The 13810-nt window shown below is 44.7% G+C and overlaps 1 protein-coding gene across 3 annotated transcripts in view; it reads right to left on the reverse strand.

Annotated features, from left to right (window-relative positions):
• Positions 1-13810, reverse strand: part of Msrb3 (methionine sulfoxide reductase B3) — a 117280-nt gene that overhangs the window by 56160 nt on the left and 47310 nt on the right. The window lies entirely within an intron of this gene.

Here is a 13810-nt window from a genome sequence, read left to right on the forward strand (position 1 = left end):
AAACAAAACAAAACAACCTAGCATGAGTAAATGACTTAATGATGCAGTTCAAAAATTTGGAAAAAGTAGGAATAAACTAAATACAGACCCAGTCAATGGCAAGAAATAATAAAAAAAAAATCAAGGCAGAGATCAATTAAATAGAAACACAAGACAATGCAAAGAATCAATGAATTTAATAGCTGGCTCTTTGAGAAGATTAACCAGATTGACAGCCCTATTGACCAAAAGGAAGAACGTGGTGAATTCTAAATCCAGACAAACTGCTGACATTGAACCAAGAGACCAAAAAACTAAAAAGCCCACGATAGGTGAGGAGGTTGACATAGTAATAAAAACCCCTCCCATACTGAAAAAAACTGTCCAGGACTAGATGGAGTCACAGCAGAATTCTAACAGACTTCCATAAAACATCCGCAACCTACCTTGAACTATTCAAACAGTTACAAACACAAAGAGCACCCTGAAACTATTTCCACAAAGCCAATACTTCTTTAATCCCAAAACTGGGTGAAGATACAAAAGAGGAGGAGGAGGAGGAGGAAGAGGGGGAGACGGGGAGGAGGAAGAAGAAGGAAGGAGGAAGAAGGAAGAGGAAGTAGAAGTGGAAGAAAGCAAGCAAGCTACAAGGGCCAATCTCCCTGATGAACATAAACTCTAAAATGTTCAATAAAACAATTGCAAACAGAATACATACATCAAAAACAATTTCCACCATGATCAAGCTTGCTTCATCCCTGAAGTGTAGTGATGGCCTCAGGGTTTCTATAGCTGGGATCAAACACACAACCAAAAAGCAAGTTGGAAAGGAAGGGGTTTGTCTGGCTTACACTGCCACTCTGTAGTCCATCACTGAAGGAAGTCAGGACAGGAACTCAAACAGGGCAGGAACCTGGAGGCAGGAGTTGATGCAGAGGCCATGGAGGATGCTGCTTACTGGCTTGCTTTCCCTTGGCTTACTCAGCCTGCTTTCTTAGAGGACCCAGGACCACCAGTCTAGGAATAGCCCCACCCACAATGGGCTGGGCTGGGCTGGGCCCTCCCCCATCAATCACTAGTTAAGAAAACACCTTACAGCTGTATTTTCTGGAGGCATCTTCTCAATTGAGGTTCCCTCCTTCCAGAGAACTCTGGTTTGTCCTAAGTTGACAGAGAACCAGCCAGTGTGTGGCTTAACTTACATAAATGGCCACGATCATCTCATTAGATGAAAAAAGAAAGAAAGAAAGAAAAAAAAAAAGAGCCTTTCACAAACTCCAACAGGTATCAACGATAAGTCCCAGAGCCTGTAAGGCTAGAGGGAACGTACAATAAAAGGGAACACAATAAAAGCTATATACATAGCCAATGCCATGCTAAATGGAGACAGGCTTGTATTAGTCCCACTAAAGTCGGGAACAAAACAGGGATGAACACTGTCCCTGATGCTTTTAAATACAATGCTCTAAACACTAGCTGGAGCAATAAAGCGAGAGGAAGGGATTAAAGGGATTCAAATAGTGAAAGAAATCAAGCTATCCCTATTGCAGGGAATGTAATACTCCACATTCAATATCCCATTCTACTAGGAAACGCCTAGAAGTGATGGACAAATTCAACTCTTTGCTTATCAGAAGGCTATAGAATCAACTTGCACAAATCGGTAGCCCTTGCACACCACTAACAAACGTACAGGGAAGCAACTCACAGGTGACACCATAGGACAGCCACAAAGCAGGAGGGGAGGGGGGAATAACTGAGGAAATAGAGGACCTCTACAGTTAAAACTTTAAGCCTCTGAAGAGGAGGAGAGATAGAGAGAAAGACACTAGAAAATGGAAAGACAACCCATGATCGTTAAATGATCACATCAATATTGTGAAAATGGCTGTTTTATCAAAAGCCACTTACAGATTCAGTGCAACCCCAATCATAATATCCATCTTGTCCTTAACAGAAATAGAAAAGAAACTATTGCAAAATCCACTTCATAGGCAGCCACAAATGGCTCCAGATAGCCGAAATAATCCTGAACAAAATAGCAATGATGATGGGACTGCCCTTCCAGATCTCACTCATTATTACAGAGCCATAGTCATAAAAAAAAACAATCTGGTACCTGCACAGAAACAGATATGGAGCCCAGTGGAACACAATCGAAGACCCAGGCGTGGGAACACATAACTTCAACCATTCAACATTTGCCAAGAGAACAAACTCATAATCTGGAGAAGAGAACGCATCTTCAAAAGCAGATGCTGGGAAAACTGGATGTCCACATGCACGAGAATGAAAGAAATTGGGGGCTGGCGAGATGGCTCAGCGGGTAAGAGCACTGATTGCTCTTCCGAAGGTCCTGAGTTCAAATCCCAGCAACCACATGGTGGCTCACAGCCATCTGTAATGAGATCTGATGCCCTCTTCTGGTGCCTCTGAACCCAGCTACAGTGTATTTATGTATAATAATACATAAATCTTTAGGGCAGAGTGAGCAGGGACTGGATAAGCAGGGCTGACCAGAGCAAGCAGGGTTCCAAAATTCAATTCCCAATGACCACATCAAGGCTCACAGCCATCTGTACAGCTACAGTGTACTCCTATGCATAAAAATAAATACATAAATCTTTAGAAAAAAAAGAATGAAAAAAATTAAACCCGTTGTCTTTCACCTTGCACAAAAACTAGCTCCAAAGGGATCAAAGACCTGAATGTGCCACCCGAAACCCTGGCGCTGCTAGAAGAAAGCATAAACGGTGTCTACAGAGTACAGGTGCAGGGCAGGACATTCTGAGTGGGACTCGAGTTGCTTGAGAATACCAAAGAGCTTCCACACAGCTACAGAAACAATCAGCTGGGAGAGGAGGAAGCCCACAGGATGGGAGAGGGTCTTTCCCGACCATACACCTGACAGGTGGTTACTATGCAGAATATATAAAGAATTAAAAACGTATGGGATAAATAAATAAATAATAAATGACCCATCTGAAAACTGGATGTTGGACTTGAACAGAGACTTCTGAAAAGAAGGGGGGGGGGAATGGCTAAGAAAGGTCTTTAAATAGGCCCATCGTCCCTAGAAACTAGAGAAATGTAAATCAAAACAACTTTGAGATTTCGTCTTACCCTAGTCAGAATAGCAAAGATCAACAAAACAACTGACATAAAATGGGGGTGGGGGTGGGGTGTAGGGAAGAGGAAACTTTCACTCACGGTTGGCATAATTGCAAACTAGTGCAGCCAGTACAGAAAGCAGTGTGGGGAATTCTCAAAACGCTAAAAGTACATCCCGGACCACCGTTTGACCCAGCTGTGGCTTTCCCTGGCATGTGCCCAAAAGACGAGACACCCTTTTCCATAGATGCTTGCTTAGCCATGTCTGGTCCTACATAGCCAGGAAACAGAAACAACCTAAACGGCCTCCAACTAACAGATGGCTAATGGCACCGTGGAACACTCCTCAGCTGTAAAGAAAAGTGAAATCGGGAACTGGTGGGTAAGAGCGTGGAACTAGGAAAGATCCTACTGAGGGAGGTAGCCAGACCCAGAAAGACAAACGTGGCATGATTGCTTTTATTTTGTTGATTGTCTGGATCAGTTCTTTTCAACTGGAGATAATTTTGCCCTTTATGGGGGAGAGACTGTTGCTGGTTGGAAGAGGGGAGATGCAGTGGCCATCTAAGGTGACCTAAAGGCTGGTTTTACACTCTCCACTGCACACGTCAGAGATTCGGTCAAACTCTTGTCTTTTGAGGCATCTTCCTTGGTGGTCCCGCAGGGTCTGTCGCTGTCTTCAGCACTCCTATCCATACTACTAGAATCACAGAGAAGGCCAGTATTTTATCCCCGTGTGGTTTGTTGTGGTCCTCTTGTGATTTGGTTTTTTTTGGTTTTTGTTGTTTAGCATATTGATCTCCATGTGGAGTACAATAATTTTTTAAAAATGAAAGCTGGTTCTTAACATTTCTTTTAATACAGCTCTAAATGTCTGGTCCTTGTTTGTGACTTTCTGCTCCGTTCAATGTTTTCCTGAAAGGACATGCCAAGCGCTGGCACTGTCACCTTCCCTTCTGTGGTGGGAGTTCACCTTTGCTGGGGTCAGTGGAGCAGTGTATACAGTAAGCATCAAGTAAGGGTAAATGCTGTGTGACCTGCCTTTCAAAGAATCACTTTGGGAAACGTGGTAAGAGAGAATAGCTGAGAAAGTTTGCAGCCAAGAAACCTACAAGTCCATCCTCTGAGCAGTTACCTAATTAAATATGCAAAACAACAACGCCCTTCACCTGCAGCCACAGGAATTACAAAGCTCTGAGGTCATAGCCTACTCTCAAGTTGAAGGACTTGTTAGGAAGATAGACTTAGAAATGACCAAAATTGCATTGTTATTTAAGAACATTACTCAGGAAATGTAGAATCCACACTAAAATAGTTTTTTTTTTTTTTCAATCTGTCATAAGAGACAAAGTATTTTGGATGAGCTGTTTCATTGGGTCAAATACTATACCATGAAACATCAAGTCATTGTACAGCCCTGCTGACCTGACTGTGGCAGCGGGGGGGCGGGGGGGGGGGAGCTATGATCAGGAGGTCTGGGTTCTTAGGTGGAGAAGCCTCGGCACCCCAGAAGCTCAATTTCTTTACTCTACAGAGTTGAATGAACAGAGAGGCAGGGCTCCTGCATACAGCCGAGCAAGAAGCAGGGTTATCACTCACACATAAGGAAGTGGAGTCATTATACACAGATACACAAGGAGGCGAGGGTTGTGGTATACAGCAGGATCAAGGAAACCGGGTTAGCTAATCTAGGTAGAAGCAGTCTCAAGGGGAATGAACGGTCTTTAGAACCATCTAGGTGGGTTCTGTGGTGGACAGTTTCTGCACACGCTATCAACGTCCACACTTGGACCAGGAAGAAAGAATTAGCTATTTCCCTAAGCTACACAAGGGGAGGCTCTGTCACTTCCCCATGGGTCTAACACAGTCATGACTGCGTTCACATCAACAACACACATTTGATACTCGGGACTCCACTGGGGGCTTCCTACAAGAAAGCATGCTGTTTTAGTGTTGATAATGGAATAAAACACAAACTGTATGACTTCGTTCTGAAAACTCTAGATTCACCTGCTGCTTAGAGCTTGTCGTATCAAGTTGAAGTTACAGTTTTACAGACCCCACTTTACATGTCACAGCATGTCTCTATAATTCCTGCATTTGACACATTTGACACGGGTATACTGTTGTCTCGAGCCTTGTTTTGTATGTATGTGTACATAACTTCTAAAAAGAAAACTATACTATATACTAACGTTTCTGTCACCACACCTTCAGTGACGTCTCGCTATAGTTCTGTGAAGCGCAGTTTTTCTTCACCTCCTGAATGCTGTGCTCTTCCTGCCCGAAATGGTTTTGAGGTGTCCTATCAGTGGTGGTTTTTCCTCCCTATCCTTCCCAATAGCCCAAGAAAGTCATTTTTCTCCCAGCCCATCGGGGGTCTTAATCCTAAACTTTCCAATGAAGCGAAGATATAAATAACCCCTACTACAAACACCTCCCCAGCAGGGCACAGTGTGTGAGACAAGAAGGGGCGGAGAGATTCAGGAAGTCAAATCTATGGCCTCTTCAAAAACCAGTATGGCCTGTTCAGTTAAACAAAAGTTTATGTAAAGCCGCCCCTCAGAAACTACTTTGTCTCAGAATAGTCTCACTACACCGTGGAGCTTTATAGGGGGCAGGGGGGATTTAGATTACAGCAATGGGTGAGGCAATTACTGAAACTTCAAAGTTGACCACACTTCAGGACCGATTAGCGCTTTTCTGGGATTAGAACCATTTGAGTCCCGCGAAGAAGTCGTCTTGAAGGTAAGTTCACGTTGCCCCCAGAATTCTATTGTGGCTGCAGAAGTCCCTGCTAACAGTGTCGAGGAAGCAAGATCTCATAGAGAACAACGGGGGTGGGGGGGGGGGACTCTCCCTTCCCACCACTCGCCCTATCCTCCCTGCCACACAGGCACATCGCTGTGTCCAGGGCAAAGGTTCATGTTGAAAGTTTCCTGTGGTGCTGAATGGAAGACCGTGCAGGGAGTATCGGAGGTAAGCTGTGTGTGGCATGGGACTGGAGTTCTCTTAATGAAAGAGCTTATGTTCTCAAAGAGCTGAAAAACAGCTCCAATTTTCTGGTGGCCTAGAATAAAATAGCATGGAGGGGAGGGGTCACGTGAAATATAGAGTGTGCGCGCAGCTTTGCCGCACAGGGGAGGGGGTGCGTGCCTGAGCTATGGCGCATGCGCGAGTTCAACTTCAATGGCTTGAAGCAGTGATTCAGTCACACCAGCATTTGCTGTTAACAGACAGACCCACCTAGATGAGCTCTGCATGGTCACATTTCACAGTCCTTTGTAGACTGTTGCGATAGTGTACGTCCCTAAACTCAGTCAAGCCACCTACATTTAGCATTATTTTAATGACCAGCGTACACTAGGTGTGTTTGTGCGTTTAGTTTTTATCCTGTTTTGGCTTTGCTTGTCCCAGTTTGTGGAGAACGAATCTGAGGCCACATACCTGGGCCGGCATTCTGCATGTCCTGTGAGCTGCATTTGGCCAGTCCCTGTGTGGTGACTTGATGAAGATGGGGATACAGAGAAGACGTTTAGAATTGCTCATGCCCATTGATGCCAGTCTTCTCAGAAATACAGCAAGAAATTTTGAAAGAAGTGATGAGCATGTCATATAGCTACTTGAGATTTAAAAAAAAAAAATGAGACTGGAAATCGATAGGTGGAAATCATGTGCTTCAATTGCTATGGTTCTACCCATAAATCCCGCTCTGCTCCTAGGGGCTGATGGCTTCCTGGCTCCTGCACATTCGTTATGCCTTACTGGGATGGCTCCAAGTGTCTTCTGAGCTGGGACATTCAAGCAATCGGCCACAACAGAGCTAGCCTTTCCCTGAACAGAGATGTTCTCCAGTTTTCTACTCCAGTCCGCACGCACCAAAAAAAGCAGATCACAGAGAACTGAGATGCGAGTGTGTTCTGCCAGTTCTAGTGACGTTGACTGAAACAGCCATGCCTGATTGGCTAGAATAAAACAGAAAGCATCGGATGATAGAACTCCTTTTAAATTGAGCATTACAGTTTAACATACACTCGCATGCTAACTGTGATTCTCAGGGGTTTTCCTCGCTCGGTTCTCTTATATGAAATGTGCAGCTGTAGAGACATGATTTTCATATGAAGCACTTAGGACCATGCCAGGCATATGAAAACTGTTGTGTAAGCATTAGCTACCATTTACTAGTAATGTTGTCCTTGCTAATGAGCCTGGTCTACACACTGAGCTGTTCCGTGGAGGGTTAGTTACTATGCACAAAGTAGTGGATGTGTGACATGGGTCTTCAGAGTCAGTCACAGACAGATGACCTCACATAGATAATGGTGCAGTGTATCAGCTAGTCCGGACATGACTTCCCAATGCCTCTACTGCAAGCCTATATCCTTTATTTTACTCCCAGAAATCTATTTTATGCACTGTGATGACTGACTTCCCACATTCCTCATGCTATTCCTTTCCTCAAATCTTCTCCAAAACCTGCGCACGCCTAATGAGACATGCATGTGATCATAATTAGTCGATTATCACATGTCTGGAGCTAAGAGAAAAATATCACTAAGGCATGTTCTTTACACTGTGAAGTTCACTTAGTAGAAGGTACACATATGCACAAATACACACACATACAGATACTCACACATACACACATGTGCACACACATGCATACACATACACACATGCACACATACACACATATATACACATGCACACATATACACACATACACATACATGCACACATATATACACACATACACATATGCACACATATACACATGCACACATATTCATACATATACACACATGCACACATATATCTACACACACATGCATACACACACACACACATGCATGCCCGCACATACACAAGCATAAATATCCAGAACTAAGTAGAGACTGCAGCGATGGAAGGAACATGCTAAGAAACATAGATGCAAGGACCATGTTTACTCTGGAAGGAACAAAGAATCTGATGGAGGAAGGATGCTGAGGCTTAGAGGATAAGAGTGGGTTAAACGCCCTTTCTTCACTAATGTCCTACAGTGCTCCAGCTGCGTCTCCCATTGTTCGCAACAGAACCCATCTCTCCATCCCTATTGGACCAGTCTCCCATTGTCTTGAAAGATATACCTTTGATCTTATCGCTAATTTCTCTTTTCACAAGATAATCCATCAGAATCCTCCAAAAGGAAAAAGTCAAGCTTGCTCCTTTATCTCTTTCTCATCCCCCACTCCTCATCATCCTCCCCCTTCCTCCTCCTCACTCCCACCTAGTAAACTGTGCCCTCAGTCCCATGAACCCTTGCCGACTTGACATAGCCCTATCCTCTGACCACACACGAAAGCATTTTATCCTGGAGCCTGGTGCTGCTTATAACCATCTGTCATTTTCTCTCATGGTGCCAACCAAACCATAGCTACTTGGGGGGAAAAATATTTTGTAACATTATTTTATTTGTTCCATAGCACGGAGCGATGTATCAGTGACAGCACAACATAAATGATCAAACGTGTTTTCTGAAAGGAACTGTTTTGCCAGTTCTCTCTCTGGTTTATCTGATGTGGAATAAATTTACAAAATTTTAGGTGTTCGGATAACTGTCAGTCAATTACTGACTGAAGGTCAGGAGGAACGTAAGAGAGCTAAACTAGCTGAGTAAACTCTGTGGATGTGAAAGAACATGACCTGTGTACCGGGTAGATCACAGGTGTGGTTTGTAGGCAGGTTCTGAAGGAGGCTCTTGTGCTGGGAATCTGTGAGGGAGCAGTGTGTTGCTGAAAGAAGGAAAGAGTTTGCAAGTTTAGAAATGAAATGGGAGCGATTAAGTAGGCATTTTTGCGAGGAACTGTGATATCTGTGTGTCAGTCAAGTAAGAGAAGGTTACGGGCAGGCAGTGGGGGGATCTCAGTAGGTACAGTGAATGCTATACAAATGTGAGGACTTGGGGGTCAGATTCCCAGGACCCATGTGAGAGCCAGATGCCATGGTGCAAGTGTGTAATGTTGGTGCTTCTGAGAAAAAGGAGACGGAGACAGGGAGAGTTCAGAAACTTGTGGGCCACCTAGTCTGGCAAGCATAGCAACAAAGAACTAGACACCTCTTTCTCGAAGATGGAAGATGACCTCCACATGCAAGAAATGGCATGTGCTCTCATTCATATATGTTCACACACACACACACACACACACACGATGTTTTAAAGAGAAGCGTATGCATACACATGCATGTACATTGCTCCATTTGCCCCAGGTAAGAGAAATGAAGGTTTGGGGGGTGGGCGAGCATTTAGACACGTCCAGGTCCCGTACCTCGCCGTGTCTCCCTACCGCTTTCCTCAGAACATAGTTAGTCTGGTGTGCTTCTCATCTCTCACCCCCATCCTTCTAACAAAAACCACGAACTTCATTCACGTGACCCTGTACTCGGAGCAAGAGGTGAAGCGCCTCCGGAGAACCCTACGGCGAGGCGATGAGCTCGCTGCTACCCTTAGTTGTTTTTGATTGGGAATCCCTAGAAAGAAGGATGAAGCTGCCTGCCAGCGTTCCATTCAGTGCCTCTCGTTTCTAAATCCACATTTCTTGTCGGCTCCAATGAGTTCTCCCAACATCTTTCCTGGTCAGCCAGCACCATGTCACGGTAGCCAGTAGAAGGCAAAAGGGGAAGATGGCTCCTTTACTGGAGGACTGTGAGCTTCTTCTGTCCCAGGAGTTTCTCCAGCTTCTCCAGTTCAGCTCTTGTAACTTGGACAGCTGCTCTCCTCCAGCAGTCAGAGCGTCTCCACCACCTGATTCCAGTAGAGGAAACAGCTTTCCCTACACAAGTCTCTCCAGCAAACCCAAGTTCCAAGAGCTCAGCTGGTGCAGAAAGTGTACCTTCTTCTGGGGCGCCCAACTTCCACAATGGCGACTGTGCTCAGTGTGCTGTGGGCAGCAGTACTGAGCGGCCAGCAGCTTCCCTGACACTCCCCTTGGGTGATATTGCAGTCAACTGCCCCTTTCTGCCAACAGCTTTCCCCAATGCTGAAAAGGATAGCTTTCCAGTAAGTTCCAAAGGGCAAATGTGCAGTACACTACAGCACTGGGGCACAGCCATGAGCTCGGTGACACCCATGTAGCAGCTGCAAACACATCTTCTCCTTCTCAACCCCAAAGAAAGAATAGGAGCAGGACTGAGGAGGAGGAGGAATGAGGAAGAGGAGGAGGAAGGAAGAGGAGGAGGAAGGGGAGGAGGAGGAAGGAGGAGAAGGAAGGGGAGGAGGAGGAGCAGGACTGAGGAGGAAGAAGAGGAGAAATAGGAAGAAGAGAAGGGAGAGGAGGAGGAGGGGAAGGAGGGGGTGGAGAAGGAGGAAGAGGATTTTTCTGTCTCTGCCTAGAAGCCATGACCACCACTCCTGCTGTGTATGTACACATGACCACCCCTGCTGTGTATACACATGACCACCCCTGCTGTGTGTGTACACATGACCACTCCTGCTGTGTGTGTATACATGAGCATTCCTGCTGTGTGTACACATGACCACCCCTGCTGTGTATACACATGACCACTCCTGCTGTGTGTGTACACATGACCACCCCTGCTGTGTATACACATGACCACCCCTGCTGTGTGTGTACACATGACCACTCCTGCTGTGTGTGTACACATGACCACTCCTGCTGTGTATACACATGACCACCCCTGCTGTGTGTGTACACATGACCACTCCTGCTGTGTGTGTATACATGACCACCCCTGCTGTGTATACACATGACCACCCCTGCTGTGTATACACATAACCACCCCTGCTGTGTGTGTACACATGACCACTCCTGCTGTGTATACACATGACCACCCCTGCTGTGTATACACATGACCACCCCTGCTGTGTGTGTACACATGACCACTCCTGCTGTGTGTACACATGACCACCCCTGCTGTGTGTGTACACATGACCACTCCTGCTGTGTGTATACACATGACCACTCCTGCTGTGCGTGTACACATGACCACCCCTGCTGTGTGTGTACACAAGACCACCCCTGCTGTGTGTGTACACATGACCACTCCTGCTGTGTGTGTATACATGAGCATTCCTGCTGTGTGTACACATGACCACCCCTGCTGTGTATACACGACCACTCCTGCTGTGTGTATACACATGACCACCCCTGCTGTGTGTGTACACATGACCACCCCTGCTGTGTGTGTACACATGACCACTCCTGCTGTGTGTGTATACATGAGCATTCCTGCTGTGTGTACACATGACCACCCCTGCTGTGTATACACGACCACTCCTGCTGTGTGTATACACATGACCACTCCTGCTGTGTGTGTACACATGACCACTCCTGCTGTGTGTGTACACATGACCACTCCTGCTGTGTGTATATTCTTTCTAACTTCCTTTCACTTCTTACTAGCAAACCCCTCTTTATCCTAACCCTCTCTGATAATTTGAAATACTTCAAACTTTCTTATTCAAACAACTATGTGGATTCTAAACTTGTACCTGCTGATTGATAACTTTTCTCCTCGTATCTTTTTAAAAACTTATTAGAAGTAACTGCAAAAGAGGAATTTCTCCTTGTTCCATATTCTATATACCTGTTTAATATGCCTCTGTCTAAATCTCAGATCTATTACATACACTTATTTGCAAACCCAGTCTTCAACAATATATCTATCAATCAAATTAGACTTGCCCCCCCCCAAATCAACTATGACCCCCCCAACTTCTATTTTCTATTATTTGAATAAACTCACTGATTCATGTTCTCATGGCTACCCAGTTAAATCCCTGGGTAGAAAGCGGATACACAGACAGAAAGGCATGTACACAGACAGGAAGGGAGGTCAGCTGACCCGAGGCAGGAGCCCGCAACGCTATCTCAATGTTTTCCACCTCTAGTTCTTGTTTTTGTTTTTGCACACCCCCCCCCTTTCGGGAATCTTGTCTTCAAAATTAATACATCCTTGAACTATCATTTTGCTTGAAAATGAAGACTGTAACCAGGGGCAGCAATATTTGGGAGAGATGAAAGGTGTACCACCCCATGAGAAGAATGAGGAAAACAAACCACAGGAGAGACTGGATGGAAGGAACAGTGGACCCCTGACCCCTGAGGTGCACAGTTTCAGCAAACAACGTACAAAGAGAAAGAGGACAGGGAAAATCCAAGTCTCTCAAAACCGTGCATGCCCTGTGGCCCCTGCATCTCCGTGGGTACCCAGGTGCACATTTTGAACATGAAGGCAGTCGTACAAAGCCAACTCCATCTCCAGTGGTGGCGGAGCATGGGTGCTTTTCCCCAAAGTAGATGAGACATCAAGAGAGAGTGAATGACGAAAACCAGCAAAAGTATGAGTGAAAATTTAAATCCTATTTCTCAGAAGTTTAGAAAATGGAAGCTGACAGGAACGCTAGGGGGAATGACACAGGGTCACCGAGAGTGTCACCGGGAAGGTCACCACCAAGGTGAATGTGACTCTTGCAAGCACTTGAGTTAGTGTAAGAGTCTCGATTTCAGGGTTTGCGATTCAAATGCTCACAAGGGTTAAATTCTCCATTCACAGTTGGGCTCTGTTTCTTATTTAAAACAGTAAGTTTTCCTTCAGCAGAGTCCTTCAGTGAAATCATATGATGGGGAAAGAGGTGGGGCATCTCAAACGAAAAGCCAAGGGATGTGGGCAGCTTTGGCCGGTTGGGGTATTAACCAGTTTAGCATGGCTCAGCAGCTGTCTTAAGTGTTATGTCAACTATTATGACATAAGCTAAGGGTGTTGAAATATGAGGATGTGTGCTTTCTGACAGGGAACGGGTGACAATTTGAAGGGTCGGTTTTTTAACATGAGAAAAAAAAAAGAGTAAGAATTCAGAACAGATTGTCAACCAACAGGACCGTGCAAAAAGGTTTATGTCATTGGGGAAAAGTTGGAACTCTTAAGAATTTTTAAGGAAACTACCATTTTCCTGTTATTTCAGAAATATCTGTAAATGCTAGTGTCTTAAAGGAGAAACACAGAGCAAACTAAAGTGGTTTTTCCATTCTTCTTTTGTTATTTATTCTCTGAAACTTCCTAATCCTGTCTCAAATAAAAGATGCTCACCCCTAAGTAAGGATTCTGCTTTCATTCCCACCAGGGCAGCAATTCTGTAGGACATACAGGGAGCCTGAGATCTTATACACCCAGCACCCAGATAAAATGTCTTTGGTTAAAAACTGTCCTTGCTTGATAAGATTATCCTATCCAAACCAAGAATTATCTTTCTTGGTCAAAAAGTCTATGTGGTATCAGCATTATTGTGAACTTTTGGGATTTTTCAAAAAGAGGATTCTAGGCCAATGTCAAAATAATGTTAACCTCAGGTATAAGATATTGTTGTCTCATGTTTATTTGGGGTATATTGCTTCATTGTAGAAGTATAAAGAGACTTCTCACTGGATGCATTTTAATCTGAAGGATGTGCGTGAGTGACTTGCAAAATGACCTATACATGGACTTCGGGGCATCACTTGAAGGTAGACAAATCAGTAAATACATAAGCATATCTCTGTTCACCAAGATTTTCTTTGTACCTCTGCTAAGGACAATGGTTACTGAAGTGGATACCAAAGTTAGTGCTGGGTGTTTTAAATGTCTAAACAGTACAAAATTAGCCAGTCTGTCACGCTAGAAATTAGCCAAGAAAGTCTGTCATCATTGTTGGTTTCAGAAAGTGGACAAACATATGAAAGGA

Source organism: Mus caroli, unplaced genomic scaffold (genome assembly GCF_978045245.1).
Source record: "Mus caroli unplaced genomic scaffold, Mus_caroli_1 scaffold_9, whole genome shotgun sequence".
Lineage (NCBI taxonomy): Eukaryota > Metazoa > Chordata > Mammalia > Rodentia > Muridae > Mus > Mus caroli.